Consider the following 15,926-nt stretch of genomic DNA (forward strand, 5'->3'; position numbering starts at 1 on the left):
CAGAATTTCAGTATTTTTATCCATCCATGTGAACAAACCATTTAAATGCGTTTGTCCATTCACATACACACATCATTTAAACACATTTTTTCCATCCACATACACACAGCATTTTAACAAGGTTTTTTCGTTCTGAATACACACAGAAATTAAACATGTTTGTCTATTCACATACACACAGAATTTAAACATGTTTGTCCGTCCACATGCACCAACTATTTGAATGCGTTTGTCCATTTACATACACACATCATTTAAACACGTTTTTCCATCCACATACACACAGCATTTTAACAAGGTTTTTCGTTCTGAATACACACAGAAATTAAACATGTTTGTCTATTCACATAAACAGATTTTAAACATGTTTTTTCATCCACATACACACAGATTTTAACAAGGTTTTTCGTTCTGAATACACACAGAAATTAAACATGTTTGTCTATTCACATACACACAGATTTTAAACATGTTTTTTCATCCACATACACACAGATTTTAACAAGGTTTCTCGTTCTGAATACACACCGAAATTAAATATGTTAATCTATTCACATATACACAAACTATATACACGGGCACAAACTATTTAAATGTGTTTGACCATTCACATACACACATAATTCAAACATGTCTGTCCATTCACATACACGCATAATTTAAGCATGTTTGTCCATTCCCATAGACAGAATTTCAGTATTTTTATCCATCCATGTGAACAAACCATTTAAATGTGTTTGTCCATTCACATACACACATCATTTAAACACGTTTTTCCATCCACATACACACAGCATTTTAACAAGGTTTTTCGTTCTGAATACACACAGAAATTAAACATGTTTGTCTATTCACATACACACAGAATTTAAACATGTTTGTCCGTCCACATGCACCAACTATTTGAATGCGTTTGCCCATTTACATACACACATCATTCAAACACGTTTTTCCATCCACATACACGCAGCATTTTAACAAGGTTTTTCGTTCTGAATACACACAGAAATTAAACATGTTTGTCTATTCACGTACACACATATTTAAACATGTTTGTCCATTCACATACACACAGATTTTAAACATGTTTTTTCATCCACATACACACAGATTTTAACAAGGTTTCTCGTTCTGAATACACACCAAAATTAAATATGTTAATCTATTCACATATACACAGATACACAAACTATATACACAGGCACAAACTATTTAAATGTGTTTGACCATTCACATACACACATAATTCAAACATGTCTGTCCATTCACATACACGCATAATTTAAACATGTTTCTCCATTCCCATAGACAGAATTTCAATATGTTTATCCATCCAGGTGAACAAACCATTTAAATGCGTTTGTCCATTCACATACACACATCATTTAAACACGTTTTTTTCATCCACATACACACAGCATTTTAACCAGGTTTTTTGTTCTGAATACACACAGAAATTAAACATGTTTGTCTATTCACGTGCACACAGAATTTAAACATGTTTGTCCGTCCACATGCACCAACTATTTGAATGCGTTTGTCCATTTACATACACACATCATTTAAACACGTTTTTCCATCCACATACACACAGCATTTTAACAAGGTTTTTCGTTCTGAATACACACAGAAATTAAACATGTTTGTCTATTCACATACACACAGATTTTAAACATGTTTTTTCATCCACATACACACAGATTTTAACAAGGTTTCTCGTTCTGAATACACACCGAAATTAAATATGTTAATCTATTCACATATACACAGATACACAAACTATATACACGGGCACAAACTATTTAAATGTGTTTGACCATTCACATACACACATAATTCAAACATGTCTGTCCATTCACATACACGCATAATTTAAACATGTTTGTCCATTCCCATAGACAGAATTTCAGTATGTTTATCCATCCACGTGAACAAACCATTTAAATGCGTTTGTCCACTCACATACACACATCATTTAAACACGTTTTTTTCATCCACATACACACAGCATTTTAACAAGGTTTTTCATTCTGAATACACACAGAAATTAAACATGTTTGTCTATTCACGTACACACAGAATTTAAACATGTTTGTCCGTCCACATGCACCAACTAATTGAACGCGTTTGTCCATTTGCATACACACATCATTCAAACACGTTTTTCCATCCACATACACATAGCATTTTAACAAGGTTTTTTCGTTCTGAATACACACAGAAGTTAAACATGTTTGTCTATTCACGTACACACAGAATTTAAACACGTTTGTCCGTCCACATGCACCAACTATTTGAACGCGTTTGTCCATTTACATACACACATCATTCAAACACGTTTTTCCATCCACATACACACAGCATTTTAACAAGGTTTTTTCGTTCTGAATACACACAGAAATTAAACATGTTTGTCTATTCACATAAACAGATTTTAAACATGTTTTTTCATCCACATACACACAGATTTTAACAAGGTTTTTCGTTCTGAATACACACAGAAATTAAACATGTTTGTCTATTCACATACACACAGATTTTAAACATGTTTTTTCATCCACATACACACAGATTTTAACAAGGTTTCTCGTTCTGAATACACACCGAAATTAAATATGTTAATCTATTCACATATACACAAACTATATACACGGGCACAAACTATTTAAATGTGTTTGACCATTCACATACACACATAATTCAAACATGTCTGTCCATTCACATACACGCATAATTTAAACATGTTTGTCCATTCCCATAGACAGAATTTCAGTATTTTTATCCATCCATGTGAACAAACCATTTAAATGCGTTTGTCCATTCACATACACACATCATTTAAACACGTTTTTTTCATCCACATACACACAGCATTTTAACAAGGTTTTTTCGTTCTGAATACACACAGAAATTAAACATGTTTGTCTATTCACGTACACACAGAATTTAAACACGTTTGTCCGTCCACATGCACCAACTATTTGAACGCGTTTGTCCATTTACATACACACATCATTCAAACACGTTTTTCCATCCACATACACACAGCATTTTAACACAGTTTTTTCGTTCTGAATAAACAATGAAATTAAACATGTTTGTCTATTCACATACACACAGAATTTAAACATGTTTGTCCGTCCACATGCACCAACTATTTGAATGCGTTTGAACACTTATTTAAATATGCTTGGCCATTCACATACACACAGACTTTAAACATGTTTGTCCGTTCAAAATACATCTGTTAAACACAATTTAAAAAATGTGTTAGTCAATTCACATACACACCTGTCTACTTTAGCATTTTTAACCTCTTATGCACACGCTCACATAGCATTTTCAATATAGGAACTGTATGTCTATTTACATACCCACGTGGTGTAAAAAGTCTGTCTATTCACACTTACATAAAAAATGTAAACACTCCATTGACATACAACCATAATGTAAATGTCTGTCCCATCACGTACACGTCATTGTCAGGACTTTATCGCCATGTGTCCGCCAAGTTGTATTCATTGTACCATTAGAATTTCGCACAGGCAGGTGAGTTTATTATTTCCCAGATGTCTTCGAACCTCGCATCAACTCGCCAGCCTCACGAAGACCAAACGCGCCCCCGAATTGTGGTGGTGTTTGTCTCATCGCGGCGACGTACAAAGGCCACAACCTTACCCTGCCATCTTTCTCCTCATTTATCATCAGGACGGACCAGTCCTCGGAAATGGCGAGCGTCTCGGGAATGGTTTGGGGGGGGGGAATGTCCCACCTTTGGCGAGGACGCTCTTTCGAGGCGCCCTCCACGCCCACCTTCCCCCGCTACGTGGCCTGGCCTTCATTCCGTCCCGCGTGGAATCTGAGATCTTATTTGACAGACGGACCTCCCACTCTGTTCACACAGGAGCAGACAAAGCTGTCACTGTGAGGGCGACAAGACCTAGCAAAGAATGTGACATCATTTCCTTTCACAAATTCCGAGGCCTTTCTTTCTATTTTATTTTTTATTTTTACATTTTTAACATATCAACAAACGACTCTGTATTCATTATAAAAGTTTTGCTAGCGAGCAGGAGCTGGATTAATATGCCCTCATCACGTTTAGTTGCCAGTAGGGGTGTAACGATACGTGTATGTGTATTAGGGCTGCAACTAACGATTAATTTGATAATCGATTAATCTGTCGATTATTACTTCGATTAATCGATTAATAATCGGATAAGAAAAGAGACAAACTACATTTCTATCCTATCCAGTATTTTATTGGAAAAAAAACAGCATACTGGCACCATACGTATTTTGATTATTGTTTCTCAGCTGTTTGTAAATGTTGCAGTTTATAAATAAAGGTTTATTAACAAAAAAAAATAAAAATAAAATAAAATAAAATTTTAATTAAAAAAAAAAAAAACCTCTGCGCATGCGCATAGCATAGATCCAACGAATCGATGACTAAATTAATCGGCAACTATTTTAATAATCGATTAGTTGTTGCAGCCCTAATTTGTATTGAACCGTTTCGGTACCGAACGAGTTTCCACACGGACATATTAAGTAGCGTAACGCACGTTGTGTAAACAATGCACACAGAGGCACAACACACGGCATGCTAGCTGCTAACGGGCTACGATAGACTGACCGTACGTCCTCTTTTCACCGGACATGTCCTCTTTTGCGGAGTTTCTTAGAATGCCTCAAATGTCCGGCATTTTGAGTTAGGGTTGCGTGTATTTTCAATGTACGTTTAGGGTTAAGAAGGGGTTGAAAACAAAACAAATTGTGTGCGCAGCAGCATTGGTGAGGGAGGGGCAGAGACAGAGAGAGAGAGAGAGAGAGAGTTATGATAAACGCGCATGCGTCGCCAGGCTCTGCTTTTTATCCATAGATGTATCAGATTTAATTTTTTATTATCTATAGCTAATGTTTTAAAGGCCCACGGCACATTCTAAAAATACTATTAAAATAAACAAAAACATAACAAAAGTGAAATAAAAAAGCTTAAAGGTTAAATGTAATTTAGAAAAAGTTGCAATGTTGACTAATAAAACAAAGCTGTTTTTTTTTCTCTTTCAAACAGTCATTGCTCAAAACATAATATTGAATCAAAATTAGGGATGTCCGATAATGGCTTTTTGCCGATATCCGATATGCCGATATTGTCCAACTCTTTAATTACCGATACCGATATCAACCGATACCGATATCAACCGATATATACAGTCGTGGAATTAACACATTATTATGCCTAATTTGGACAACCAGGTATGGTGAAGATAAGGTACTTTTTAAAAAAATGAATCAAATAAAATAAGATAAATAAATTAAAAACATTTAAAAACAGTTACATAGAAACTAGTAATTAATGAAAATTTGTCAAATTAACTGTTAAAGGTTAGTACTATTAGTGGACCAGCAGCACGCACAATCATGTGTGCTTACGGACTGTATCCCTTGCAGACTGTATTGATATATATTGATATATAATGTAGGAACCAGGTTTTTTGGGTTGGTGCACTAATTGTAAGTGTATCTTGTGTTTTTTATGTGGATTTAATAAAAAATAAAAAAATAAAAATAAAATAAATGATACTGATAATAAAAAAAACGATACCGATAATTTCCGATATTACATTTTAACGCATTTATCGGCCGATAATATCGGTCTGCCGATATTATCGGACATCTCTAATCAAAATCAATGTTATTATGAATTATTGACCTATCCAAGGTTCCCATTACTTCACATCAAATATTCCACTAAGAAAAATATTTTTGGTGGTAGATTTTGCAAATTTGGTAAATAAATAACCGCAAAAATGTATATTTTGTTGTTTTCTTACTGTACCGAAAATGAACCGAACCGTGACCTCTAAACCGAGGTACGCACCCAACCGAAATGTTTGTGTACCGTTACCCCCCTAGTTGCCAGGCGGAGTTTTTTTAATGGAGGCGAGAGATGGCAGAAACAGGAACTTTATTCTAAAAATATCAGTCTCGTGAGGCAAAAACCGGATTTTGCAACAGAATGACTGCTGTGTCAGCAATGTATGAAAAATAATCACCTAGTGCACACATTCAGCTAATCACAGTATGTCGGACTGAGAGGATCAATAGAACCGCAGCAGTGTTGATCGATGATTGATGTCCCACTTTAATGTGACCGCATTAAACGTCCTTGATTAAACAAATTCATGCCGGTGACATGTGAAAAATGTGCATCAATCATACAGTACACTTATATCGTATATAAATATATACCGTATTTTTCGGACTATAAGTCGCAGTTTTTTTCATAGTTTGCCCGGGGGTGCGACTTATACTCAGGAGCGACTTATGTGTGAAATGATTAACACATTAGCGTAAAATATCAAATATTATTTATCTCATTCACGTAAGAGACTAGACGTATAAGATGTCATGGGATTTAGCGATTAGGAGTGACAGATTGTTTGGTAAACGTACAGCATGTTCTATATCAGGGGTCACCAACCTTTTTGAAAGCAAGAGCTACTTCTTGGGTACTGATTAATGTGAAGGGCTACCAGTTTGATACACACTTAAATCAATTGCCAGAAATAGCCAATTTGCTCAATTTACCTTTAACTCTATGTTATTATTAATAATTAATGATATTTACACTTAATTGAACGGTTTAAAAGAGGAGAAAACACGGAAAAAATTACAATTAAATTTTGAAACATAGTTTATCTTCAATTTCGACTCTTTAAAATTCAAAATTCAACCGAAAAAAAGAAGAGAAAAACTAGCTAATTCTAGTCTTTTTGAAAAAATTTAAAAAATAATTTATGGAACATCATTAGTAATTTTTCCTGATTAAGATTAATTTTAGAAATTTGATGACATGTTTTAAATAGGTTAAAATCCAATCTACACTTTGTTAGAATATATAACAAATTGGACCAAGCTATATTTCTAACAAAGACAAATCATTATTTCTTCTAGATTTTCCAGAACAAAATTTTTAAAAGAAATTCAAAAGACTTTGAAAGAAGATTCAAATTTGATTCTACAGATTTTCTAGATTTGCCAGAATATTTTTTTTAAATTTTAATCATAATAAGTTTGAAGAAATATTTCACAAATATTCTTCGTCAAAAAAACAGAAGCTAAAATTAACAATTAAATTAAAATGTATTTATTATTCTTTACAATAAAAAAAATAAATTTACTTGAACATTGATTTAAATTGTCAGGAAAGAAGAGGAAGGAATTCAAAAGGTAAAAAGGTATATGTGTTTAAAAATCCTAAAATCATTTTTAAGGTTGTATTTTTTTCTCTAAAATTGTCTTTCTGAAAGTTATAAGAAGCAAAGTAAAAAAAATTATGAATTTATTTAAACAAGTGAAGACCAAGTCTTTAAAATATTTTCTTGGATTTTCAAATTCTATTTGAGTTTTGTCTCTCTTAGAATTAAAAATGTCGAGCAAAGCGAGACCAGCTTGCTAGTAAATAAATACAATTTAAAAAATAGAGGCAGCTCACTGGTAAGTGCTGCTATTTGAGCTATTTTTAGAACAGGCCAGCGGGCTACTCATCTGGTCCTTACGGGCTACCTGGTGCCCGCGGGCACCGCGTTGGTGACCCCTGCTCTATATGTTATAGTTATTTGAATGACTCTTACCATAATATGTTACGTTAACATACCAGGCACCTTCTCAGTTGTTATTTATGCCTCATATAACGTACACTTATTCAGCCTGTTGTTCACTATTCTTTATTTATTTGAAATTGCCTTTCAAATGTCTATTCTTGGTGTTGGCTTTTATCAAATACATTTCCCCCCAAAATGCGACTTATACTCCAGTGCGACTTATATATGTTTTTTTCCTTCTTTATTATGCATTTTCGGCCGGTGCGACTTATACTCCGGAGCGACTTATACTCCGAAAAATACGGTAATTGTACATATTAACTTAAGTGATGGTAAATAAATTAAAATGACTGATTTAAATAAAAGCAAAATTCTCCAAAAGTTCTTGTTGTTTTTTTCTGGCTCTGAATGTTGCAGTGTTACTGCTGCAGTGCTCCATTTCCCTAATGCCCTCAGTCTCCTCTTGGATAAAATGATGCCTAAAGGAGATGCTTCTTCTCCGTTGCTGTTTGTCAGCGTATTTTATTCAACTTCTGATAGTCGGGTTCAGTTTGGTGTCTCGACATCGAAAGAGACCAAAAACTGACTTTTACCTATTTTTACTTTAACGTCCATGGAATTATTATTTACGGTTTCACGTAACAAGGTGAGTATTGTGCAACCTAACTTTAATGCGTGTCCGAAATGACGTACTCTTCGTAACTGCTTTAAAAGGATTAACATTTTTAGCGTGCTAACATAACTTAAGTAAACTAAAAGTGTAGCAGCAAGTACTGAAATCCTTGATTTCTTCCCTTTTAATATGTTAAAAATTTTGCCTAAAAATGCTAGCAGACTCATGCTGACATGGGAACAGTTAGCATTCGTGCTAACTGTTCCCGTGCAGGGAATATCAGTATGGGAGACCGCCGCTCCCAGTCTGTGGAACGCTCTCCCTGACCACCTGAGGGCACCACAGACTGTGGATGCTTTTAAAAAAGGCTTAAAAACCCTTCTTTTTAAAAAAGCCTTTTTTTTTTTTAGATATATGCATACTAGTTCTAGCTATTTGGCAATTTTTTTAAATTTTTTATTATCTTTTTTTAATTTGTATTATTTTTCTATTTTTTTAATACACTGTAGCACTTTGAGGTTGTTTACTCAAGGTAAAGTGCTTTTTAAAAATAAAATATATTATTATTATTAGTACTGTGGTGCCAAATAACAAAATCTTGAGTTATTTTCAGGTTTGGTATTTTATAGAATGACCTAAAATGCCAGCATAAATATTCACATGCTAACATAACATGCTATATTTGGGTACCATGTTTTATAAAACTAGGACCATGTAGAACAGTTATTTGACCTTTGGGTTGCTCGGTTGTGTGTCTTTGTCATAGGCTAATTTTCTTCGCAATAGTTTTTAGTAGACATACTTTACTTTTTGTCAAAGTCACTTTGGATTTGTTTATTTTTTGGGGGTTTTCACCAAAAATGGCCACTTCAAGTCCTGTTTGTTTTCCAATATGGTTTATTAAACTTGTTTTTTGTGTCCTTTCAGTACAGTATGGCCCCATTCCTGGGTTTATCTCGCGTAAGAGGAAGAGGAAGAAGGGGGGGGGGGGGGTTAATCGGTCTGGATGCAGTCTGCTGAAAATAACGGAAAGCGGCACACTTGGCTCGACTGTGGTCAAAGTTGGAATTGCCACAAAACACATTTTTAGGATGTCCAGCACCCCACTGCCATCTGGCGGCTAAAGTGGACAGTGCACGCTCTAAATTTGTCACGTTTCATGTGTCAGGTAAACCGTATGAATCCCCTTCCTACTTTTCCACCGAAGTTTGGTCATTTGTTTTGCCCGTTCCTAGGTAGTGACACTAGTATTAATAATAATTAGGGATGTCCGATAATGGCTTTTTGCCGATATCCGATATGCCGATATTGTCCAACTCTTTAATTACCGATACCGATATCAACCGATACCGATATCAACCGATATATACAGTCGTGGAATTAACACATTATTATGCCTAATTTGGACAACCAGGTATGGTGAAGATAAGGTACTTTTTTAAAAAATGAATCAAATAAAATAAGAAATAAATTAAAGACATTTTCTTGAATAAAAAAGAAAGTAAAACAATATAAAAACAGTTACATAGAAACTAGTAATGAATGAAAATTAGTAAAATTAACTGTTAAAGGTTAGTACTATTAGTGGAGCAGCAGCACGCACAATCATGTGTGCTTACGGACTGTATCCCTTGCAGACTGTATTGATATATATTGATATATAATGTAGGAACCAGAATATTAATAACAGAAAGAAACAACCCTTTTGTGTGAACGAGTGTGAATGAGTGTAAATGGGGTGGGTTGGTGCACTAATTGTAAGTGTATCTTGTGTTTTTTATGTGGATTTAATTTAAAAAAACAAAAACAAACAAAAAGAAAACAACTATACTGATAATAAAAAAAAACGATACCGGTAATTTCCGATATTACATTTTAACGCATTTATCGGCCCGATAATATCGGCAGACCGATATTATCGGACATCTCTAATAATAATAATAGATTTTATTTGTAAAAAGCACTTTATATTGAGTAAACAACCTCAAAGTGCTACAGTGTATTAAAAAAAATAAAAAGATGATAAAAAATAAATACAAATAAAAACTAGAACAGCCAAATAGCTAAAACTAGTATGCATACATCTAAAAAAAAAAAGGCTTTTTTTTTTTTAAAAAAAGAAGGGTTTTTAAGCCTTTTTTAAAAGCATCCACAGTCTGTGGTGCCCTCAGGTGGTCAGGGAGAGCGTTCCACAGACTGGGAGCGGCGGAGCAGAATAATAGTTATAAAAAGGACTTTTAAAAATAAATTGATCTCGATTGAATGTTTTACCTTTGTACAATTTCATACCGAACTCTGACAAGAAGGAAACCTTTTTGTCAGCTGTTTTTCTTTGAAGGTCCAAGGCGAGAGCCGACAGGAGAGAACACACCAGCTACTACTCCTTCGTGGAACTCACGACACTTCTCGGAATGACCCCCCCCCCGCCCCCCCGCCCCCCGCCCCCGCCACCCACCCACGCCTCGACTTTTTCCGTGAGTTGTAATCATCTGTTAACGCACCTTCTCCTCTCCCTGGCTACCCGCTCACGCTGCTATCCCGTCGTGCGGAATCTCCCACAATGCACCACTGTTCCCCCACAATGCCACGACCTCTGGTAATTACACGGTCCCTCCCTTTACACTTTCTCCCTTTTGCTTCCTGCTCTCTATCATTTTATTGACATGCTGCGTGAGGCTTATAAACAAAGAGGCCCGCCTAGACGGGCAGCGTGCCGGATTGAAATGGGTCGGTTTACTTTAAAAAAAAAAAAAAAAAAAAAAAATTGTGTGTGTGTTTGGACTGGCCCCCGCGCCACACGCGAGATTGATTGATGGCTGGGATTGACCGCTAATGTCACGGCAACTCAGGCGAGGGGGCGGGGGTGGGGGGGGGGGGGGGTCGGCATGGGGGTCCGTTAGGGTGGCGACTCTTTAGCCTAGCAGGGTGATTGATGCTCGCACTGTCAGCGTGATGGACTTCACACTGCAGGAATGTTACAACGTGGTCACAAGATTTCGTAACTATACGTGTGTGTGTGTGTGTGTGTGTGTGTGTTCTTGTATTTCTACCCTTCTTAAGACATCAACAAGGAAAAGTACCTATAAAGTGAACAAGTTAGGACCGGAATGATGGTCCCAATACGGGACCATTGCATCTAATAGAGAATGTCTCATTTGCACCCCTAGTGGTGAAATCTATCAAAATTAGGGTGGTCCCAAAAAGGTGGGATTTTTCAAATTGACTGTGTGTCGGTTTTTATAGTGCGCCCCCTCTGGTCAACATATGAAATAACAAGTGTGTGTAAGAAATTGAAATGCGCCCCCTTTTGGCCAAAATGTATTTAAAAAAAATATGTATATAGAGACATACTGTAATAACTTGAAGTAAATACTGAAGATTAAAAACTAATTACAAACAAAAAAGTCAACAAAAAAAATTAACTAAAAGCAGTCAATTTCTCCTACTCTTTCTGTTTCTGTAATATTGCAACATTTTCTCGTAAAATTGTTACTTTTTAATGCAAAACGGTGACATTTGTCATATAAAATTCTGACTTGTTTCACAATACTGCCAATTGTTTTGTTGTTCTTGTAAAATAGTGACATTTTTTTTAGTAAAATTATGACTTTTGTCATAATTTTGCCATGTCAAATTTTGATTTTTATTGAAATATTGCCAAAATATTTACGTTTTCTTATGAAATTCTGACTTTTGTCGAGTAAAATTACGACTCTTTTCATAAAATTGTTAAAATGTTAAGCTTTTTCTTTTAAAATTGCAACTGTTATTGAGTAAAATTGGCCAAAATTTATTTAAAAAAATATGTGTATAGAGACATACTGTAATAACTTGAAGTAAATAATGAAGATTAAAAACTCATTACAAACAAAAAATTCAACAACAAAATTTTTTACTAAAAGCAGTCTTTTTCTCACAATGTGTTGACTTTTTTCTTATAAAATTGGAACAATTTCTCATACTCTTTCTGTTTCTGTATTATTGCAATATTTTCTCGTAAAATTATTATTTTTTTAATGCAAAATGGTGACATTTGTCATATTAAATTCTGACGTTTATCACAATATTGCCAATTTTTTGTTGTCCTTGTAAAATAGTGACATTTTTTGAGTAAAAGTATGATTTTTGTCATAATTTTGTCAAGTAAAATTTCGAATATTATTGAAATATTACCAAAATGTTTAAGTTTTCTTATGAAATTGTGACTTTTGTCGAGTGAAATTACGACTCTTTTCATAAAATTGTTAACATTTGAAGCTTATTCTTGTGAAACTGCAACTGTTATTGAGTAAAATTGGCCAAAATGTATTTTAAAAAATATGTAAATAGAGACATACTGTAATAACTTGAAGTAAATAATGAAGATTAAAAAGTAATTACAAACAAAAAATTAAACAACATTTTTTTTACTAAAAGCAGTCTTTTTCCCACAGTGTCGACTTTTCTCTTATAAAATTGGAACAATTTCTCCTACTCTTTCTGTTTCTGTAATATTGCAACATTTTCTCGTAAAATTATTATTTTTTAATGCAAAATGGTGACATTTGTCATATAAAATTCTGACGTTTATCACAATATTGCCAATTTTTTTGTTGTTCTTTTAAAATAGTGACATTTTTTTAGTAAAATTTTGACTTTTGTCATAATTTTGCCAAGTAAAATTTCGATTACTATTGAAATATTGCCAAAATGTTTACGTTTTCTTATAAAACTGTGACTTTTGTCGAGTAAAATTACGACTCTTTTTCTAAAATTGTTAAAATTTTAAGCTTTTTCTTTTATCACAATATTGCCTTTTTTTTGTTCTTGTAAAATAGTGACATTTTTTTAGTAAAATTACGACTTTTGTCATAATTTTGCCAAGTAAAATTTCGATTATTATTGAAATATTTCCAAAAATTGTAAGTTTTCTTATTAAACTGTGACTTTTGTCGAGTAAAATTACGACTCTTTTCATAAAATTGTCAAAATTTTAAGATTTTTTTTTGTAAAATTGCAACTGTTATTGAATAAAATTCCAACTTTTATCATATTATTGCACAAATGTTAATTTATTCTTGTAAAATTGAAATTCAAACATCTTGGGGTGTAAACAAGGATGTTTTTTAATGCATTTTTGAGACAAATTTAATTATTATTAAAATTATTTTGTCGCTTCGTCTGTCCATTCACATACGTAGATAAAGTGTTAAGGTATGCCTGGCAACTTCACAGCACATGCACGAAAGATAAACGGTCAAACATATCGACTGTTTGTCAGTTTACATACAGGCCTGATGTGAACATCTGTCTGTTCATTCACATACTCCAATGATATGCACTTCAGTCTGCTTATTTACGAACACATGGTACGAAGATCCGTATGTCCATTTACACACCTAAATAATGTAAACAGTCTGTCCATTGACATACACATGTCCATTCACCTACTCAAATATAGGAAATATCAGTCTGTTTATTCACAAACACATGGCGTAAACATGTGTATGTCCATTCACATACTCAAATAATGTGAACATCAGTATGTTCATTTACAGACACGTGATATAAACATCAGTAGGTCCATTCACACACTCAAGTGATATAACCATAAGTCTGCCCATTTACATACACATGATGCAAACATCAGTATGTCCATTCACGTACTTAGGTCATGTAAACAGTCTGTCCATTTACATACACATGATATAAACCAGTGTGTCCATTCACATACTCAAGTAATGTAAACAACAGTATGTCCGTTTAAATACACATGATATAAACATCAGTATGTCCATTCACACACTCAAGTAATGTAAACATTTGTCTATTTCTTCCCATGCAAATTGCATAAAGATTTGTATGTCCATTCACATACTCAGGTATTGTAAACAACAGTCTGTCCATTTATATACACAGGATATAAACATCAGTGCAGTATGTTCATTCACATACTCAAGTAATGTAAACAACAGTCTGTCCATTTATATACACGGGATATAAACATCAGTGCGGTATGTTCATTCACATACTCAAGTAATGTAAACATCAGTCTGCCCATTTACATGCACATGATGTACACATCAGTATGTCCATTCACATACTCAAGTAATGTAAACATCAGTCTATTTATTCTTATACGCATGGCATAAAGATCAATATGTCCATTCACATACTCAAGTAATGTTAACATCAGTCTTGTCTATTTACATACACATGATATAAACATCAGTATGTCCATTCACATACTCAAGTAATGTTAACATCAGTCTTGTCTATTTACATACACATGATATAAACATCAGTATGTCCATTCACATACTTAAGTAATGCACACATCAGTCTGACAATTTACAAACACATGAGATAAACATCAGTATGTCCATTCACATACTCAAGTAATGCACACATCAGTCTGACGATTTACAAACACATGAGATAAACAGCAGTATGTCCATTCACATACTCAAGTAATGTAAACATTGGTCTATTCATTCACATGTACATGACGTAAACATCCGTATGTTCATTCACATACATACTCAAAATAACTTAAACGTCAGTATGTCCATTTACATACTCAAGTAATGCACACATCAGTCTGACAATTTTTCAAACACATGAGATAAACATCAGTATGTCCATTCACATACTCAAGTAATGTAAACATTGGTCTATTCATTCACATGTACATGACGTAAACATCGGTATGTTCATTCACATACATACTCAAAACAACTTAAACATCAGTATGTCCATTCGCATACTCAAGTAAAGCAAACATCAGTCTGACGATTTACAAACACATGAGATAGACATCAGTATGTCCATTCACATACTCAAGTAATGTAAACACTGGTCTATTAATTCACATGTACATGATATTAAACATCAGTATGTCCATTCACATACTCAAGTAATGTAAACACCAGTCTGTCCATTCACATACACATTACATAAACATCAGTATGTCCATCCACATAGTGGGGAAAAAAACCCCATCAGTCTGTCCATTCACATACACATCACATGGATATCAGTATATCCATTCACATACTCAAATAATGTAAACATCAGTCTGTCCATTCACATACATATATAACGTCTATTTACATACACACGCACGATCTCAACATCTGTCTCTTCAATCACCTACAATGCAAACATTTACAGTACATACGGAGACCCATTCTGTCCATTCACATACACATCGCATGCATATCAGTATATCCATTCACATACATACTCAAAATAACTTAAACATCAGTTCTGGCCATTTACATACTCAAGTAATGCACACATCAGTCTGACAATTTACAAACACATGAGATAAACATCAGTATGTCCATTCACATACTCAATAATGTAAACATTGGTCGATTCATTCACATGTACATGACGTAATCATCGGTATGTTCATTCACATACATACTCAAAATAACTTAAACATCAGTATGTCCATTCACATACTCAAGTAACGCACACATCAGTCTGACAATTTACAAACACAAGAGATAAACATCAGTATGTCCATTCACATACTCAAGTAATGTAAACATTGGTCTATTCATTCACATGTACATGACGTAAACATCGGTATGTTCATTCACATACATACTCAAGATAACTTAAACATCAGTATGTCCTTTCACATACTCAAGTAATGCAAACGTCAGTCTGACGATTTACAAACACATGAGATAAACATCAGTATGTCCATT

General features: G+C 34.1%; 1 protein-coding gene across 3 annotated transcripts in view; it reads left to right on the forward strand.

The window, feature by feature from the left end:
- Positions 1-15,926, forward strand: part of vwa8 (von Willebrand factor A domain containing 8) — a 304,338-nt gene that overhangs the window by 266,669 nt on the left and 21,743 nt on the right. For 2 of the 3 annotated variants that reach the window (XM_062061646.1, XM_062061644.1), the window contains one exon: positions 3,709-8,515. The exons of the other annotated variant lie outside the window; for it this stretch is intronic. The gene's annotated coding sequence lies outside the window, so the exon portion shown is untranslated. Of the gene's footprint in view, positions 1-3,708; positions 8,516-15,926 lie in introns of those variants that run through there. 3 annotated transcript variants of the gene reach the window in all.

Source organism: Entelurus aequoreus, linkage group LG10 (genome assembly GCF_033978785.1).
Source record: "Entelurus aequoreus isolate RoL-2023_Sb linkage group LG10, RoL_Eaeq_v1.1, whole genome shotgun sequence".
In the NCBI taxonomy this organism is placed as follows: Eukaryota; Metazoa; Chordata; class Actinopteri; order Syngnathiformes; family Syngnathidae; genus Entelurus; species Entelurus aequoreus.